Raw genomic sequence first — 17,619 nt, 5'->3', positions numbered from 1 at the left:
TTTCTCACTTAAGAAAAAGCTAGTAAAAGCAAGAAACACATATACCTAAATCTAGTATATCTTAATTTGAAGTAAGGATTGGATAAACAAGTTAAATGAATACAGGGCAATAGACAAGCATACTCTAACTGGAGAGCAGAGGAAATGGGGGATGGATGGGAGAGAGGAACCCCAGAAACACACGATCGATCAATATTTTAGGGGTCATTTTCACAAAATCCCTTTGGAGGTGCAACACTGCCAATCATAATTCTCTTGAAATCCTTTAAGTCCTGACATACCTGACCGTACCTGGTCAATTCTCCCAGGTTGAAGGGATACTTATAATACTGCTCATAATGTCAAAAGACTTGAACTAGCTCCTAAGGGCCTACTAATCTTTAACACGGTTTCCATTTCCTTGGAAAAAGCCTCAAGCCATGGGTAAAACAGTGCATTTTAACTTCCAGCTGAATGCTCTTTCTGTCTTTATGACAGATCCAGCACTATCACTTGCACAATTTGTCAGTCATTACGACTCAAAATTGTTCACCAGAGCACAAAATAAATGACGGTAGAGATCCCAACAGAGTAAGCAACACAATTTGCAGAACACACTCAATTCAGGATTTCATAACAGTGCTCACTGGCTAAGAGCATTTGCAGTGTGGTAGCTGCATTAATGTTCTTTGGTCTAGAATGTTCAGATGTACCATTCAGTCTCATTATCTGAAAATCATTAGCTGGCCTCAAAGGATGAGGAATCTCTGTATTAACAGGGGACTGTAATGGACCATATAGTGTGTGCATATATATGATCCATCTCTCTCTCTCTCTCTCTCTCTCTCTCTCTCTCACACACACACACACGCACACACACACACACAGACTATATACTTTCTCTGTGTGTGTGTGTGTGCGTGTGTGTGTATGTTCAGGTAGGACAGTGGGTTCGAACCTACAGAGAAAAACAAACATTTTCTGTGTGATTTTGAAACAGAACCAGAGAGAAATAGAGAGAGAGAGAGAGAGAGAGAGGGACTAGTTCTCGCCCTCATCCACAGTTTCACTTTTCATGGTTTCATTATTACCCACAGTCAACCACCCTTCTCTGGAAGCAGAGGATCCTCCTTTTGATGTATCATCAGAAGGTCAATGCCAATGTGATGCTCCATCACCATGCCTATGTCATTCCCCTCACTTCATCTCAGCACATAGACATTTTACCATCTCACATCATCATAAGAAAGGTGAATATAATACAATATTTTCAGACACACACACATAGCTCTTATTACGGTATATTGTTATAATTATTCTATTTTATTATTAGTTATTGTTAAACTCTTATTGCACCTAATTTAGAAATTAAACTTTATTATAGGTATGTATGTATAGGAAAAAATACAGTATATGTAGGGTTTGGTATTATCTGTGGTTTCAGGCATCTACCGGGGGTTTAGGAAGTATCCCCATGGATTAGGGGGGACTACTGTATACACACGCACACATACACACATTATATATATAAGTTGTATATATATGTATATAATATATTAAGAGTACATATATATACACGTGTACGTATATATAGTGTACATATATATGTATATAGGATACATTTTGTATATATAAAAATGTGTACCTAATATATATTAGAATGGACTCTGTATATAGTGAATATATATTCATACACATGCAATCCATTCACACACACATATATATGTTTATGCATCATTTTAAGAAAATATTTGCCATCCAAATAACATTATCCAAAGGATATGCTTGAATTTAGAAATAAAGTGAAAGAAGTCAGACACTGGTGGAGGTCAACATATATAGGACAGCATAAAGTGTATGTATATGTATACATACATACACTTTATATATAAACATATATAGTGATATGATATAATATAATGATATACTGTGTAATATAATGTTGGATATAATGTTAAATAAGATAGAATAATATAGACAATTACTGCAATATGGTCTTTAAATTGATATTGATTTTATCAGCAGAACACTTATTCCTTATAAAAAAAAATAAACTGTTACAGAAGGGGGAAAAAAGATTCTTAACCCAAAGTTGTATACTATGAAAAAATTGAAAGATATTCATAGACTAGTTTGCCATTTCCAATGTGTGTACATGTATGAAGAAGAGAGAGATAAAGAATGAACTTCCCTTTACATGATACAAGTATTTTTAAAAAATACATGTATGTCATAATTTCCTAAATCAAGGCATGCTTAAAACACTAGCAGAGCTCCTGATTTAGAGGAATTGAAAAACAGAACTTTTATAAACCAATTTTAAATTTTATAAAGTCAGATTTTCAGGGTGCCTGGGTGGCTCAGTTGGTTAAGCGTCTGCCTTCGGCTCCGGTCATGATCCTGGAGTCCCGGGATCGAGTCCCACATCGGGCTCCCTGCTCAGCAGGGAGTCTGCTTCTCCCTCTGACCCTCCCTCTCTCATGTTCTCTCTCTGTCTCATTCTTTCTCTCTCAAATAAATAAATAAAATCTTAAAAAAAAAATAAAGTCAGATTTTCATATGAAACATTTAAGATAGTCTATATGTATAGGTCTAAAACTTTTATACTTATGGTCAATGCTACAGATGTGTGGTATATAGGTTACACATTGATGGTGCTTTTTCCTGCATAATCTATATCCCTCATTACAGTGAACACATACTAGGTGGCAAACACTGGGTTTGCCAGTAAATAAGGTCCCATTCCTTCTCTTTGGGACTTCAGAGACTAGTGGGTGGGGCAAATATATTAATAAATCCAGTACAATGTAATACATGCTATTACAGAAATGTGAGCATTTTTCTGTGGGCATTCAGAGTAAGGAATAATTCAGACTGTGAATGTCAGAAGAGGCTTCACAGAAGTAGTCTGGGTTTTGAAGGATGAGTAGGAGTTTTAGGCAAGAAAGATCATGACAAAGCAAACAGGGTGTTGTATAATGGGCATGTGTCATGGAGTTGTAAAAGACCATTTGTGTTTAGGAAAGCGTGAGTATTCTGATAATACCATAACAAGGGGGCCTTTGGGGAAATGGCAAGAGTTAAATATGTTTGGGGAGAAAAGTTGCAGCCATTTGCTACCTATCATGTTATAGAATTGGGGCTTTATGAAATTCATAGGCAATAGGAAATCATGTAAGGCATTTGAGTAGAGGAGTGACATTATCAGAGCCCCTTGAAGCATCCCAACTCTGCCCCGAGTCATAGTGGGAGAATTATTTAACCACTTTATGCCAGTTGTCTTTTGTCTTTATGTTGGTTATCTTTAGCATAGGGTTACTAACAGACCTTATAGGTTGTTGTAGTACATCTTTTCAGCACTTGAAACAGTACCTGACACTGAGAGGGAAGAAAGGAGGCAGTGAGAAAAAAGGGAAGAAGAAAGAGAGGAAATGAGGGGGGAAGGGAGAAAAAGAAAGGAGAAAGGAGGCGGGAGGAGACAGAGGAAAAAGAGTAGGATAGAGACGGGGGATAGGAAGACTGGAGGAATAGGTCACTGAAAACAAAACAAAACAAAACAAAAACAAAACCCTGGACAGATTTAGATGAGGCCTCTTGTTGAGGAAGGGATGAAGCAATGGCTGTCACTGTAACATTTGGAATATTCCAGTTCATGGGCAATGTCATGCCTCCTGAGATTTACTGGCCTTCCTTTGGAATTCATTTTCCCTTTTTTGGTCTTATTAGCAATCCTTCTCTCTGGTTTTCTTTATCATACCCCACCCCCTGTCCTTCCTGGAACATAAGAATGTCTGCCTGACTACACATTTAAAGTTCTTATAACTTCCTCTTGTCTAGACTTTTATGATACCAAAGAAAGAAAGATCACTTAATAGAAGTGATCACGTAGATTATATATTCTGTCTTGAATATTTCTTAAGTTTCTTGTAAAACCAATTCATTTCTTTTTTCATAAGCTCAAATGTCTAGATACTAAATTTACCTTGAAGAAAGGAAAAAAAAAAACAGGTAGCATATAGTGACTTATACTCAATCTTTCATAAAATCCCTATAGACTGGTTCATAAACTTTAATGGTTCCCAAGCAAGAAGCTACCCCTGCAATGGATGAATATAGCACTCCAATGCTCTAATCCAGGGAAAAACACTCCTTATACTAGCCAGCCTTGTTACAAAGAGCATGGGTAGTGCTGCCCGGAGCGCAGGAGGATGGTGGGGACTTCTGTATTCTTCATAGGTGAGAAGAATGCCAGGCATCGTTGAGTATCCAGATCCAGAGAAGGGGAAGGCCATGCTGTCGTGACTCTGCACCAGGGTGTTCATGCCTGGCCCTTGTGCAAGTGCATCTCCTCACTCTTCGGTGAAGAAGGAGCAACTTTTCCTTGGAAGGGCTCAGCTGGAAGGCAGAGGGGATGGTGTTGCAACAGTGTAGAACACCGTCTGGGCAGGGAAAGGACCCAGATCTTCTTCTTAGACCACTGTCACATCTGATGGGGCCTCTGATAATGAATGTGTCATTGAAGTGCATCCTTCTTTCCTAATAAAAATGTTACTCTAATTCTCTCTGTATCTCAAATTAGAATATATACTTTCATCACGTTTATTTGTTACTTGTTCCACTTGGAATGAGACACCAAACTGCCTTCATATTCAAACACATGAAAACCTGACTGGGACAGAAATGTTTAGCCCCTTTCCACAATATTAATTTTGGGGGAGGATGCTGCTCAAATAGGACTATATTCCCAGGATGCCTTGTTTTGACAGGTAGCCATGTAACGAGTCCTCACCAATAAAATATATGCGTAAGTGATGTTTGCTGCAACCAATCTGGACTTTTCAAAAGTGGATAGTGTATGTTCTCTCCAATGTCTTTCTCTCCTTGCAAGGGGTCCAGCCCTTGGCGGACTGCAGAGCCACACATGAGAGAAAGCCATTTGCCAAGCCTCACTCCCAGTATTAGATTATTAAATGATTACATCAGTTTGCCACTGCTGTGTAACATATTGCCACAAACTTAGCTGCTTAAAACTACATCCACTTATTAATTCACACTCTATAGGTCAGCAGACCGGGCTTCAGGCGGCTGGCTTCTCTGCCCTGGTCTTACAAGGCTGCCTCCTCATCTGCAGGCTTGTCTAGGAAAAGGTCTGCTCTCAGCTTCTGCAGGCTGCGAGCAGAATTCAGTTCCTTGCAGCTCTAGGACCAAGGTTCCCATTTCCTTGATGACTGTCATCTGGCAGCTGCTATAAACTCCTGGAGGCCACCCTTATTCTATGCCATGTGGCTTCCTCCATCTTCAAATCCAGCAACAGAGAATCTACTTTGCACCAAATTCTTCTCACACTTCAGATCGCGGGCTTCAGGATCCACTCTCCTTTTTAAAGGCTTACCTCATTAGGACAGACTCCTCCCAGATAATCTCCCTTTCTTAGGCAACTTTGCCCTGTAACATGACAGGAGTATGTCCCAGGGACTAGAACGTGTACAACGTGGGGCAGCAATCCTGGGGCCATTGTAGAATTCTGCCTTCCACAATAGTCAAGAAATAAACTTACCCTGTGCTAAAACACTGAAATTTGGATGTTTACATTTGTTTCAGCAGCCAGCATAATTTAGACCCTCCATTTATTTTGAATAAAAATTTGGATTCCATTTATGGCTATGAAGAAATAAAGCAAAATAGCTCATATTAAATCCTAATTCACTCTTTTAATGTCAGCAGACTTGCATTAACTACTTATTGTGATCCAGTGGACTATTATAAACACTGGCAATCTCAGAGATTTAAGAAGACAAGGTATTTCTCACCCTTAGGTAGTAATGATAACAAGGCAAGGATCAAAACATATAATAATAATTGTTAAGCATCTTCAATTGTGTAAAACTTACCAGCCACTCTCAGATATTGACTTTCCAACTGTTTAAATTTTCTTGTGGATAGAGAAAATGACCCATGTAGAAACTGAAATGATTCATACCATAGAAACTTAGAGCTGGAAGGGATCTTAAAGTGAACCTAGAAAAACTACCTCTGTGATGTGAAAATTTTATACGAAATATCCCTGGGGGGTACATTTAAATTTTCTCCTTGGAAAGGTTTAATCTCTAGCTTACTACCTTACTAATTAGTGTTGTAGAGACAGAGATAGAGATTGCAAACTCACCTACCCAAAGGCTCCAAACAGATTAAGTTAATGAAAGAAGTGGGCTGGGTGTGAGACAATAGGGGGTGGAGAGGAGTCTGGTAAAAAATGGAAATCACAGTCCTAGTCTATGGAGAGCAACTTATCCACCTCCAAGTGATTAAAGAATTCCTGAGGAAAATTTCTTCAGTTGTCAACAATGGATAAAATCTAAGTCTTTTGCAGGTGGGCCATTATTAGTATTTAATTACTTTTGCCAGAAACTAGTCTGGTAAAAAAAAAAAAAAAGGTTTCAAAATAGGCACAGTACTATTTTTAGTGGGGTGAAAAAAGTCCTATCCTAAAGCAATTGTTCTTAATCTTGACAACATGTTAGAATCCTCTGGAATATTTTTTAATGTCAGTTTCCAGGCCATGTTCTAAAATAATTAAATAAGAATCTCTGCAAGAAGGATCCAGGCATCAGTAATTTTTTAAGGCTCACTCCCTACTGAATTCCAATGCACAAAGTTAAGAACTACTGCTCTAAAAGAGATGAGAGTGCTTTGAGTGTGAACCTCATAAAGTAGGTCCAAATCCTATGAAAGTTTGCAAAAAATGTAGGAGGCAATGGTCAATCAATGGAATAAGGCACTCTTGGAAAACAAATTAAAAAAAAAAGAACAGACTCTCAGAGCTGGAAAAGGTCTTAGACATTATCAGGCAATGTTTCTTAAACTTCAGTGTGCATACTCATTACCTACTGGTCTGCAGCTGGTCAGGATGGTCTGAGGACCGTCGCTTACAAACTTGTTATAGAGATGCAGAATCTCAGGCTCACTTCAAACATTCCAAATCAGAGTCTTCATTTTAATAAAGCTCCCAAGCAATTCAAACTCACGTTCAAGTTTGAGAAAGTCTGGTCTAGAAGACTACTTATGAGTGAAATAGGTCACAGAGGAGAATGGTAGACAGTCATTTGCACATAAACATGCTTGAGATAAGGAATGGGGTTTATTCTTCTGGTTATGAAGATATTTAGTATTGTTGTTGTTTTTTTTTTAATGTCAAGCATCTGTAAAAGCTCCCAATAATATTTTCTATCTGAGATGCCCTTTCCTTTCTTATGCAAGTGGAGAAAGGATTGCTCTCATCAAGTCAGGGACTGACTTGGAACAAAGCTTAGCTGGAATTTTTGCGTAAGACCCAGTGTTGTGGGCTGAATCTCCACTTCTCTAACCCCTTCATTCCCCCCAAAACCCTAATCTCAAATTCACATGTTGAAGCCCTAACCACCAGTACCTCAGAATGTGATTGTATTTGGAGATAGGGTGATTAAGTTAAAATGAAGCCATTAGAGTGGGGCCCTAATGCAATATGGTTGGTGTCCTGATAAGAAGAGGAAGAGACAGCAGGGGTGTGAACATGAAAGGATGACCATGTGAAGAGCTGGCAAGAGGGTGGCCATTTGCAAGGCAAGGAGGGAGGCCCCAGAAGAATTTATCCCTGCCAACACCTTGATCTTGGACTTCCAGATTCCAGTACTTCAAGAAAATAAATTTCTGTTGCTGAAGCCACATAGTATGGCAGGATCTTATGGCAGCTCTAGGGAACTAAGTAAGATACTCAGTCTACCCATGTTGTAGAGGGTATGATTCCCCCCCCCCCCCCCCCCAGGACTTTCGACCAAGAACCTCTAGTTGAGGAGTCTTTGGCCCTCAACCTGAAAAGAATGCTAGATTCTCAGAGGTCTCTGCATACCTGTTTTGCACTGTGCCCCATTCAGCTTCAAAAACTGGCAAATGTTTTTAGAGGCACAGCAGCCACGAGTTTGAGTCCCCTTTGGTCTCCAAATTTGTCATTTCAGCTACACATAAAAACCAAAATCTCTGCTGGGTTCTCTGTCTGCCAGCCGCCACCCTGTGTTAAGCAAAGCCTTGATGCTCCGACTTCTAGCTACGGGAACAGTCTGTAAATGCCTGCAGGTGAAAAAGAGCTTTTGAGTCCCTCCCTGTCAATTCACCACCACTCCCTCTAGGGCTTTCTCTCTTGTCTGTCTCTCTGCCTGTTTCCTAAGCACTGTGAAACGGTGGGAGGTTTCACTCCGCTTTGTGTCAGACTTTGGCGGGGTTCTTTAGCCTCCTGCAAAGCTCAGAATTCAGCAAGTCTCTTCTGAGAAAAAAATGTTCATTGACTTGAAGCTGATGAAGTCTCAGTTTCTTACTTCCTCCAACATACGTGCTGAGAGTGTCACTGATTTTTCTTTCTGTGTCCAGGCGAAGGCATGTTCTTCAGCTTCCTCTCCAAATCAGCAAATGCCCAAAGAGTCACAAGCTCCTGATAGCTCAACTCCAAAAGGTTCTCCTTTCTCTGGGATTTTAGTTTATCTCGTTATTACTTTCACAGCTTACTTGATGATGCATTCGAATGTGATTTTTGCAGTATGTCGGGCTTGTCTCTAGGTAGTGTCAGAGGAAGCATTGCTTGCCCCACCCACCACATCCTACCCAAACTGAACTTCTTAACATCTGAAAGTTACTGGAAATTGAAGGAATCTTCCAAATGTGTGGTTAAGAGATAAAAAGTGATATTCAACACAGCATAGTTAAATATGATTGGAGAGGGGGGAAATGCCATTCATTACACGTTGGTCTATTGAGTTTAGTCTTTGGCAAACCAGTTACAAAGGCATAATTACAGGCAATTCTCCTAGTAAAAACAGAGTTTACCCTGAAGCCTGAGCACTATCCAAAAATAATCCAATAAATATTGACATTTGTCTTGGTCTTTACTAGGTAAATGTGATCATCTTTCACATGTCAAAACATATTAGAGGGTCTGGGTGCTCAGTCAGTTAAGCGTCGGGACTCTTGGTTTCAGCTCAGGTCATGATCTCAGGGTCTTGGGATGGAGCCCCTGTGGCCTCATTGTGGAGTCTGCTTGAGGATTCTCTCCCTTTGCCCCTCCCCCCACTCACGCACTCGTCCTTGTTCTCTCTAAAATAAATACATAAATCTTAGAAAAACATACAAAATTGTGTACACAAGAACATTCTATCAGCTTCTAAGCCTAAAAGACATAATAGTAAGACAAATATAAGCACTCTTAGTTTGGATGCATCTAGTCCTAGAGTCCTAGAACATCCTAAGGCCCGGATGTTCACACCACAGCTCTCTAGTCACATGGGTCCCTTTATGTTTAATTGGTGGCTCTTTAAGACTTCTAATGTCGCTACATGAATGTGCCATTATACTAAATTCTACCAGTCATACAGGAGTCATATGGTTCTTCGGGTTAATGATGACGGCAAATGCGGCTCCAGAGTCACATAACTCTGAGTATCCCCGCCATTACCCACATTTTATTCCATTTCCCTTTCCAACTATTACAGAGATCTATTACAGGCAGGTGAAAAAATACTGAATGGCAAAAATCTCTTCAGACATTTCCTTTCCTTTGTCAGAGAGTGTTGGAAAGATACACGTTCTGTGAAAATATAAGATGCTGAAACTCAGGTCTAGTTTCAAGGAAGTCAAGAAGTTCCTCTACTGCTGTTCTGAAAGTAGGACCCTCTGCCTATCATACTCTTCTGGATCTTCCAGAAAGGGACACCAGGCTGGGAGAGGCAGTGTTGTTCGGACCCTGTCAGGCTTCTCGTACTGCACCTATGAGCCAAGTCCGATCCTGGGCACTTACCTAAAGCAATAAGGACAAACCTCCAAAGAGCTGTATGATGTCAGGCCACAGACTTTTTTTTTAAGTGTTAAGTGTTAAGATGTTTGGATATTTTTAAGATAGAAATAAAGAATAAAGGAACTCCTTGCACTACAAAAATACAATCTTAAAAGGTGTTACAGGCACCGAACACATTAACTGATAATTTGCTAAATAATTGCTCATTCTCAGTTGAGGTCTTCATTCCTGCTGACTTTCAGAGCCCCAAAGGAGGCTATGATGGTCATACCAATACATATAGTGCTCACTTCAAACATCACGTATCCATATGAACAGTTTTTTGTCAGGTCAAACCTCCATTACTACTTCCTCCTTCTATCACCCTTTTCTTCTCTACTATCCCAATATACAAAAAAAAAAATGTGCTGCCATTCTGAAAAGTGGAAAAAGTCATGAGAACTGATCCCTTGATCCCATTAGACCTTGACTGAGTATGAGCTGCCCTAGAAACTTTCAACCCTGGAAAGAAATAATATAAAGCTTAAAATTGATAAGGATAATGGAATCAAAGGAAATAACAACTCTTTTTCCTGGACCTACAGGTTAATTATTTCAGAGGTACATGCATTTTTTTACTTGTATTATCTCACTTAATTCCTGCAGTTTGTGTTATATTATTATTGCTTTGTCCATTTTATAGGTAAGAAAACTTAGTTTCAGAAAACTGGATTAATCTGCCTAGGGTCACTTCAACAACAAGCTGTGGATCAGACTTTAAATTGTTTAAAAGTCTTCCAAAGTGTGCGTCCCTTCCACTGCAGTGCACCTCTTCGGAACCCAGACTGATGGGGACTTTAATTGTCTTCCCTAGGGCTGCTTAATGAGAGTTTTAAAAGCCAAAAATCTATTAGCCTCAGGGAATAGAAACAGACCCAATTTATCACATTGCCAGACTCAAAAACACCATCCTTACGTATTAACAGCCCCCAATTAAGACCACAGTCATGAGTTAATGAACAAGCCATTAGACGGAGAACAGTAATATCAACACAGGCACATGTCTATTAATCTGTTGCTCACTGAAAAGTCATTAGTTCCTACACTATAAGGCTAAATAATTTCTAGGTAGCTTTAAAACAAAATTATTGTGACATCACTCAGTATTTTAAGAGATCATTTACAACCCAGGTTTTCCTAACCCCAGCCAAACGAAGATGACCAAGCCCTGGGTAAAGATCAAATTGATTTATAGTATCAACCCCTGGAGAGAGAGAGAGAGAGAGAGAGAGAGAGAGTGTGTGTGTGTGTGTGTGTATGATTGAAAACAAATGGTGTGTACAGGCACAGAGGGGAGGGGCTTTCAGGGAGGTTATCCAATGAAGACCGTTCGTCCCTGGGCAAAAAGGGGATAACTACAGTAACTCTATTCTACTACCACACTAGTTTCTTCTCTGTAGAATTCTACCAAAGTATCTAAGAATCTGGTCAGTGGGTCTCAGCATTGGCTCTCCATGAGAAATCACCTGGAGAAGCTTTCAAAATGCTGATACCAGGGCCCCACTTGCTTCCGTTCCTTTAATTGATGTTTCTAAATCGCTCCGAATTTTCTTCCACTGCTTTGCCTTCCCATTTAATCCTCAAAACAACCATATGAGAAAACTGAGGCTCACATTTTTTTTTTAGGGGGTGAGGGGCAGCGGGAGAGGGAGAGAGAGAATCTTAAGCAAGCTCCATGCCAGGCATGGAGCCCGAGGTGGGACTTGATCTCACAATGCTGAGATCATGACCTGAGGCTTAAATTTTAAGTAACTTTCGGGGCGCCTGGCCGGCTCAGTCGTTAAGCGTCTGCCTTCAGCTCAGGTCACGGTCCCAGGGTCCTGGGATCGAGCCCCGCATCGGGCTCCCTGCTCCGCGGAAGCCTGCTTCTCCCTCTCCCTCTCCCCCTGCTTGTGTTCCCTCTCTCACTGTGTCTCTCTGTCAAATAAATAAATAAAATCTTTAAAACAAAAAAAAATTTTAAGTAACTTTCAACCTGCAAGTAAAGGAGCTAATATCTCAATTTGAACCTGCAGTATTCCAAAACCAACACTTTCAACCCCTCTTGTGTTGCCTGCAGCTTGGGCTGAAATCATACTACACATCTACTACACAAAAAACTATGGGAAATTGAAGCAAAACTCCCAATTTCCCTGCAGCTGAGGGAAATGGGATTGAGGCATTTTAAACAGGAAGTACAGATGACTCTTCTCAAAGGAACACTGTTACAAAAGTGGCCAGTCTACTGCATGGCTCACTCAGTCTTGTCTTAAAAGAGCAAAGGTGTTCAATTCAATGTTGTAAACTCTTCCCAGGAAGGTAATAACAATACATAACAATGTTTCTATAGGAAAAATGTATTTGATGTTTCAAAAGATTGATTTACAAAATTGGGAACACAATCTCATTAAATTGAGGGCTCCTTTTACTCTCATAAACCAGGTGCACACTGAATCCTGTGACATGTGAGTAGTAGCTAGGACACACAATGCCTGCACTCTACATCTTATTCAAACCATAGATCAGCAGTTCTCTAGTGTGGGACAATTGGAGGATCTGCAAGGTCAAGATTATTTTCATAATAATTCTAAAATGGTATTTTCCATTTCTACTCTTCTTTCCTGAGTGTACAGTGGAGTTCTCCAGAGCCTACAATAAATTCGAGCTCAGCAGAGATCACATACAGAAGCAGACAGGACAACACATCTCTGCTATTAATTGAACATTCAGGGGCACCTGGGTGGCTCAGTTGGTTAAGCATTTGCCTTTGGCTCAGGTCATGATCTGAGTCTTGGGATTGAGCCCCGCATCAGGCTCCCTGCTCAGCAGGGAGTCTGTTTCTCCCTCTCCCTCCGCCCCTCCCCCCAGTTGTGTGCTCTTTCTCTCTCAAATAAATAAATAAAATCTTTAAAAGAAATTGAACATTAAAGGGATTTGCAAAATGGTAAAACAATGCCACTCTCTCAGTATACTTCTTTAGCTTTCCAAAATACAATAATTTTTAAAACATGCATTATTTATGTTAACCTGTAAGGGGTTTATTATTTGCTATTTTAAATAAATTAATAAGGGTTTAAAAATTTTCTGAGCTTTATTTTTTTTAATTTTCTGAGTTTTAATTTCTAATGTGGCAAGCATGCAGTTACTTTAGTTAAAGCTGGTTCATGTTTTATTCATTTAATTTTTTTATTTGAGTACAGTTGACACACATTACATTAGTTTCAGGTACACAACATAGTGATTCAACAACATCCATAGTTACTAACCACCAACATTTTGAGAAACACACTGACTGCTATTGGCGATCCTCAACATTTGGGATTTGCCTTTCATGTTTGCTAGGTCAGTCTTAGGTTTTTAAGCAGATTTTTTTTTTGCTGCAGAGTCTCCTTCAGAGATGGATGTGATGTTTGCTACATTTACCCCTAATCTAGCCACTCTAAATCACTATGTTTCCCCGAACCTGTCTTCCTCTTACCTCTCTCCATGCCTTTGCATATGTTGGTCTTCTGTCATCCCAAGTTTGAGGAATATGGTTGTGAACACAGAATAATCACTTCTTGGACTTTTATTCTGGCCATCAATAAGAGATAGAAAATCCCAAACTGGATAAAGTAGTAAGTATGCATGAAAGTGAACTAGGGTGATGGAATAAAGTGATAGCTGGATGGGGATACTTTGCCTATGGTAGTGAGAGTGGGCTACTCTTCACAGGTGACTTTGATTAAGACCCACATAAAGAAGAGCAGCCAGCTCAAAGAAAAAAAAAAAAAAGAAGAAGAAGAAGGGCAGCCAGCTCAATGAAAAACAAGACAGAATAGTACTCCAGGCCAAGACAGAATCAAGGGCAAAGGCCCTGAAGCCAGAGTGATTGAAAAAAGTGACTGAATAAAGGGGAAAGAAATGGGAGGTAGAGTCAAAGAAAGGCAGGGCTCTGATAATATAAGGTCTCCTCTAATTACAATGAAAATCTCTAGCAGGGTTTTTTTTTTTTTTAATTATGTTATGTTAATCACCATACATTACATCATTAGTTTTGATGTAGTGTTCCATGATTCATTGTTTGCGTATAACACCCAGTGCTCCATTCAATACATGCCCTCTTTAATACCCATCACCAGGTTAACCCATCCCCCCACCCCCCTCCCCTCTAGAACCCTCAGTTTGTTTCTCAGAGTCCATAGTCTCTCATGGTTCGTCTCCCCCTCCAATTTCCCCACCTTCATTTTTCCCTTCCTACTATCTTCTTTTTTTTAACATCTAATGTATTATTTGTTTCAGAGGTACAGGTCTGTGATTCATCAATCTTACACAATTTGAGCTAAGAACTGATGTGATCTTTTTCATATTTTAAGAATATTACACTGATTCTATATGGAGAGCAGACTGCAGAAGGTCAAAATGGGAAAGATGAACAATTAGGAGTCACTTGCAAATCAGAGTTTTATTACTATTATTCTACTTTTTCTGGGGTACAGGTCAAGCTATAGGTATTGAGGTTTTAGAGGGCTAATCATTGGGTAGCCTTAAGTCATTTATTTTGTTCCAAATCTTTATAGAAAGCACTTTGATACAGACAGATAAATAAAGTTGGTATATAAATTTCCTGTGTATACAATTACATTCATCTATGAGGATAATAATGCTCAACTGGTCATAAGAATATTTGTGGATGAATAATTATTTAAATAAATTTAGCGCTAAATAATAAATGTTGTACTAGTTGCATCCTATTTACATTATGGATATTGAAGAATAGCACAGCTCTTGAAATACAAGAATATTCAGAAGAAGCTTGGTACCCTAATGCCTGAGGGAACTCAATGCCCTGAAAAAAATTTATGAACAAACTGAATGAGGATAACAGAATTATAATTACTGAAGAAACTTTATGAATAAGATGGTTTATGGATGGATTCAGCACATCTGGCAAGTGCCTGCAGCAGTAGTATTTGGAAAATATCTTCATTGTTATACCTTTGCATTTGAACCATATCAGCAAGCAGTGATTCAAAGGCCCAGTGGTAAATAATGATGCACATATGGAAGAATATAAAAGGGAAGAACAGCACCTTTAATTTTTAAGCCAAACCTCTCCTTTTCTTCACAAAAGGCCTATTAACAGGACTTCTGAAAAGCATCTTTCTACATAGACACAATTGTGCACATCACTGGGCCTGACTTAAAATACGCGTTGGAAATCCAACTCTGGGTTTTTTAAGTTAAAGTGTGGCACATTCTACATCTCCACTGTAACAGTAGTGGTCTGTGAGGTGGCTTTTCCATTGCTTAATCAAATTTTTTCTGTCTTGGGGCGCCTGGGTGGCTCAGATGGTTAAGCATCTGACTTCAGCTCAGGTCATGATCACAGGGTCCTGGGATCGAGCCCCACGTCCGGCTCCTGGCTCAGCAGGAAGCCTGCTTCTCCCTCTCCCTCTGCCTCTCCCCCTGCTCATGTTCTCTCTCTCTCTGTTTCTCTGTGTCTCAAATGAATAAATAAAATCTTTAAAAAAAAAATTTTTTTTCTGTCTTTTTTACAACATAAACTGGTAGTCAGAACCAAGTATGTATACACACACACACACACACACACGCACACACACGAGTATTCGGTAAAGCAATTCAATTTCATTAAACTATAACTATTCAACAAACCCCAAAATATTCCTATTCCCTCAAACCATTCACGACTTTAAAATATATCTTCTCAGATGTCTAAGGACCTCACTGTCTCAAACTTGAGACAAATCGCAAACCGACACCTAAAACGTAGAATCTTAACACTTAAAATTCTTAACAATTGGCGTATAATTCATGTTTTGTGCTTACAGTAACTTTAGACTTAAGAATCTTGCTGCCCCAATGCCTAAACAGGCAGGCTACACTGGAGCGAACGAGCTCAAAAAATTTGAGAGGAAACTATTTAAAACTAAGTGCATGGAAGCAAAGTCCATTCACAGGGACATGGGAGATAAGGGACATTTTCATAAATTCTTCTTTTCAAAAGTTGTACTTTTACCTTTTGCACTTCTTAGAGTGAATTTTCCTTTGATGTTTCCAAGAAGAAACTTTCAAACATTCTCAGATAAGGGTGTTCATTCTTGCACAGACTAGATGAGACCACAGGCAAGAAAATTCCAGGGGCTTTAATCTAATCATGCTGAATGGGATTCTGCCTTTAAGGACAGTAGTGTGCACGTTAATGTGTAACAACTGCTTCTCGTGGGGTGGGAATGGGAGGGGCAGCGGTGATTTATAGAGTGCGCCAATTTCCGTAGAGTAAATACTCCCACCCTGGCCTGTTGGGAAGCTACAGACTTGAAGTAACTGAATATGGGCATTAGGAAGAGATTTTGCAACATGAGGTTTCCAGGACTTGTTCCAGCCCACCAGCCCACTGGGGGATCATGGGGAGGGGGGGGCGGCGAGGGGTTGGGGGGGGCTAGTCAGCACAGCAGAGGTGCCAGGGATTTAGGTCTACTGAGACCCAATGTACTGTGAGCCTGGCTATGGCGAGCTCAGGCATCAATTTCAAAAAGAACTTAGTATAACACAACTGTACTCCAATCAGTAATTTGAAAATGAAACCATCTTCAGTCTCACATCTCAGGGGTAAGACCATGTCTCAGAAACCAATGATGTTAATTAATTTTAAACTCAGCAGAATTCAAATGTCTGTTGAAGAGGTGACCAGCACTATCTATTCAATCGGATTTCTCAGTAGCTGCTGAGAAATTCTTTTGAAATCAATGGAAACTTTGGCCATGGGAAAGATGCAGAAACACACAAAGAATCTGGCTTACAAGAACTGGTCTCATGACATATCTGGGCTCCAGGGTCAATTTTAAGTGCTCTGGCAGCGAGTAGTGGATGCCTCAAAATTTTCTCTCTCTTTGAAGTCTTTGATTGTGGTCTTTACAGGCCACAGACCATGTTACGCATCAATGTTTAGACAAGTATGTTCACTGAATGTACTACCAGCTGGAAAAAACCTGAGGTTGTCAGTATACCCTCTGATCCATAAATAGACATTCATTACCAGCACTTCTAGATTAGAGTCTAAACTCTTACGGAAATCTTCCAGTAAGGAATTTTAAAAATGTGTTCCAATTAGGCAAACATATTTCTTTAAGGGAGTTAACCATGCCAATAATTTTACCTCCTTAAAAAAGCTAACTTTTAGAACAGCTATCATGTATACGTTTTATTTCACAGTGTATTCCTATATAATATGACAACTGTGTGATTTGACCGTTTGCGCTTACAGTATCACATTTCAGGGACTTCAGACAATTTTATATTTTAAAAAAGAAATTTATGAGACTATACTGACTATTCTTGGCTTTTTCCCCCTCTTTAAAATAAAACATAAGTAGGGTAAACATGGCTCGACGTTTAGTACAGGTTTTGCAATAATAGACTGCCAGCCTTCATGGACACATCAATATTCATAAAAAGAGCAATGGAAGAGAAGAGTATTAAATGCTATTCTTAAATTAAAAAAAAGAACTATTTCTCAATGACCTTGGGACTTGAATAGGTAAACTTACTAAAGAAGGAGAAAAAGAAAAACACATATAGCAAGGAAGTAAAAAAAAAAAAAAATAGAAGGGTAAAAAAGACAGGATCACATTCATCATCATGAAGACCCTTATCTGAGTGTTCTTTCATTTATGAGCTAAGAGGTGTCAGGACTAGAAAAGGCAGTAGGAACAATTTAAATCAAAACAACAGATTTTTGCAAAATAAAAATTACATTTTTTCCAGCTTTACTGAGGTATAATTGACAAATAAAAACTATATAT

The 17,619-nt window shown here is 39.3% G+C and overlaps 1 protein-coding gene across 5 annotated transcripts in view; it reads right to left on the bottom strand.

Moving 5' to 3' along the window:
- Positions 1-17,619, bottom strand: part of INPP4B (inositol polyphosphate-4-phosphatase type II B) — a 368,840-nt gene that overhangs the window by 260,210 nt on the left and 91,011 nt on the right. The window lies entirely within an intron of this gene.

Source organism: Neomonachus schauinslandi, chromosome 2 (assembly GCF_002201575.2).
Source record: "Neomonachus schauinslandi chromosome 2, ASM220157v2, whole genome shotgun sequence".
Classification (NCBI taxonomy): domain Eukaryota; kingdom Metazoa; phylum Chordata; class Mammalia; order Carnivora; family Phocidae; genus Neomonachus; species Neomonachus schauinslandi.
Note: the sequence above shows the minus strand (reverse complement) of the source record. Positions and strands in the feature narration are given on the sequence as shown.